Genomic DNA, 2,900 nt, shown 5'->3' with positions numbered 1-2,900 from the left:
CTTAACTGAATTCTTGCAGATATGTGATACTGTTAAGACTAATGGAATAGATCCTGAAGTCTACAGGCTCATGCTTTTCCCTTTTGCTGTAAGAGACAGAGCTAGATTATGGTTGGATTCTCAACCTAAAGACAGCCTGAACTCTTGGGATAAGCTGGTCACGGCTTTCTTAGCCAAGTACTTTCCTCCTCAAAAGCTGAGCAAGCTTAGAGCTGATGTTCAAACCTTCAGACAGAAAGAAGGTGAATCCCTCTATGAAGCTTGGGAAAGATACAAACAGTTGACCAAAAAGTGTCCTTCTGACATGCTTTCAGAATGGACCATCCTGGATATATTCTATGATGGTTTATCTGAGCTATCAAAGATGTCACTGGACACTTCTGCAGGTGGATCCATTCACCTAAAGAAAATGCCTGCAGAAGCTCAAGAACTCATTAACATGGTTGCTAATAACCAGTTCATGTACACTTCTGAAAGGAATCCTGTGAATAATGGGACGCCTATGAAGAAGGGAGTTCTTGAGGTTGATACTCTGAATGCCATATTGGCTCAGAACAAAATATTGACTCAGCAAGTCAATATGATTTCTCAGAGTCTGCATGGAATGCAAGCTGCATCCAACAGTACTCAAGAGGCATCTTCTGAAGAAGAAGCTTATGATCCTGAGAACCCTGCAATAGCAGAGGTAAATTACTTAGGTGAACCTTATGGAAACACCTATAACTCAACATGGAGAAATCATCCAAATTTCTCATGGAAGGATCAAAAGCCCCAACAAGGCTTTAATAATGGTGGAAGAAACAGGTTTAGCAATAGCAAGCCTTTTCCATCATCAACTCAGCAACAGGCAGAGAACTCTGAACAAAATGCTTCTAATTTAGCAAATCTAGTCTCTGATCTATCTAAGGCCACTGTAAGTTTCATGAATGAAATAAGGTCTTCCATTAGAAATCTGGAAGCACAAGTGGGCCAGCTGAGTAAAAGGATCACTGAAATCCCTCCTAGTACTCTCCCAAGCAATACAGAAGAAAACCCAAAAGGAGAGTGCAAGGCCATTGACATAAGCGCCATGGCCGAACCTGTGAGGAGAGGAGAGGACGTGAATCCCAAGGAGGAAGACCCCCTGGGACGTCCAGTGGTCAATAAGGAGCTTCCCTCTGAGGAACCAAAGGACTCTGAGGCGTGTGGAAAACGATCCAACACAAAACTCACCGGCAAGTGTACCGGGTCGCATCAAGTAATAATAACTCACATGAGTGAGGTCGATCCCACAGGGATTGAAGGATTGAGCAATTTTAGTTTAGTGGTTGATTTAGTCAAGCGAATCAAGTATTGGTTGAGTGGTTTGTGCTTTGCAGAAACTAAATTGCATGAATTGTAAAAGGGGAAGGGTGAATTGCAGTAAATGGAAGAGCATGAAAGTAAATGTGCTGAATCTTAAAGAACAAGTAAAGTAAATTGCAGAAACTTAGATTACAAGAAATGTAAATGACTGAATCTTAAAGTGCAAGAAATGTAAATTGCTTGAATGGTAAAAGGAATTGGGAATTGGGATTGCAGAATTTAAATAAGCAAAAGGAAATTGCATCAAACAGCAAAGCAGAAGATGAATTGAATTAGAATGGATCTCAAACAGAAACGTAAAATTGCTTTGAGAATTGTAAAGACAGAAAGGCAGCGCTTAAATTGCAGCAATGTAAAAGAGGTTGAAGATCTCAGGGTGGAAGAGACTAGATAACAAGTCTAGATCTCAATTCCTTCCTTGATCCAACAAGAACAATTGCAAAAGAGGTAAAGAAAAGTAAATTGCAGAATGAGTGAAAGAAGAAGCAATGAACAGAAAGTAAAATTCAATTATGCAGAAAATTAAAGGAGAGATCTCAAGGTGAGATTGAAACAGAAGTTCTTCAATTCTCTACCCAAGATCCAAAGCAAGAAAAATAAAAGAGTGCTCAAGCAAGAACCAAGAAGAAGAGAGAGCAATTCCCCTTCCAAGTTCTCAGAGAATTCAAAGTAAAAACTCAAAAATGAAAATGACAATTAAAAGGAAAATTCAAAGTAAAAAGTAGCTCTCCTAATTACATCAAACTAACTCCTATTTATACCCTTTCTATTCTTGGATTTTGGAATTTGGGTGGGCTTTTGATTTGGTGAAGAAATGAATTAAATTGGATTTTTAATCCAATTCCTAGCCCAATTTGCACCTCCAGGGGAAAGCTCAGTTGGAAAATCCAACTTAGCTTTCAAGCATGCTCCATCCGTGTCAAGTGTGGTGTGCAAGCCTTCCTTGGTGTGCCAAAGTGTGAAAGTTCAATGCTCAGTTGGAAAAACCAACTGAGCTTTCCTTGTGTTGAGCTTTGTTGCGCCAATTTGGTGCTGTCCGCTTTCCTTGTGTTGAGCTTTGTTGCGCCAATTTGGTGCTGTCCGTGTCATGATGCGCATGGTTTCCTTCTTGGTGCGTCAAAATGTGATGAAGGATGGGAGAAGCAATGCTAAGTTGGAATTTCCAACTTAGCTTCCCTTGTAGCGCCTTTGCTTGTGGCCTCAAGGTCCCAGGTTCAACACTTGGTGGAGGAAGTGGAGGAAATCTTTGGAGCTAATTTCCTTGGATGAGTGGGCACTCCTCCTTAAGTTTCCAAGAATACCCAAGTTCGAAACTTGGAGGAAGCAATAAAGCTATTTTCCTTGTATTTCCTTGCAAGCTTGGTGGCACTCCTTCCTTATGTTTCAAAGAATACCCAAGTTCAAGTCCTGGAGGAAGCATTCTAGCTATTTATTCTCCAATTCCCTTGCAAGGAGTAGCGTGTGGTTCCAAGTTCGAACCATGGAGGATGCATTTTGGCTATTTCTTCTTGAATTCTTTTGTGAGGAACGTTCCTTGCCTTCTCCTTGGTCCTTGG

The 2,900-nt window shown here is 40.7% G+C and overlaps 1 non-coding gene across 1 annotated transcript; it reads right to left on the bottom strand.

Annotated features, from left to right (window-relative positions):
• Positions 1–202: 202 nt before the first annotated feature.
• On the bottom strand, positions 203–310 carry LOC148565073 (small nucleolar RNA R71). Its single transcript, XR_015884215.1, has one exon. It is a non-coding gene; the product is annotated as a small nucleolar RNA R71 (small nucleolar RNA).
• Between the last annotated feature and the right edge of the window lie 2,590 nt (positions 311–2,900).

The sequence above is a fragment of the Arachis ipaensis genome, chromosome B5, assembly GCF_059453495.1.
Source record: "Arachis ipaensis isolate K30076 ecotype BB chromosome B5, ASM5945349v1, whole genome shotgun sequence".
Classification (NCBI taxonomy): domain Eukaryota; kingdom Viridiplantae; phylum Streptophyta; class Magnoliopsida; order Fabales; family Fabaceae; genus Arachis; species Arachis ipaensis.
This window is presented reverse-complemented; position numbering and strand designations above follow the sequence as displayed.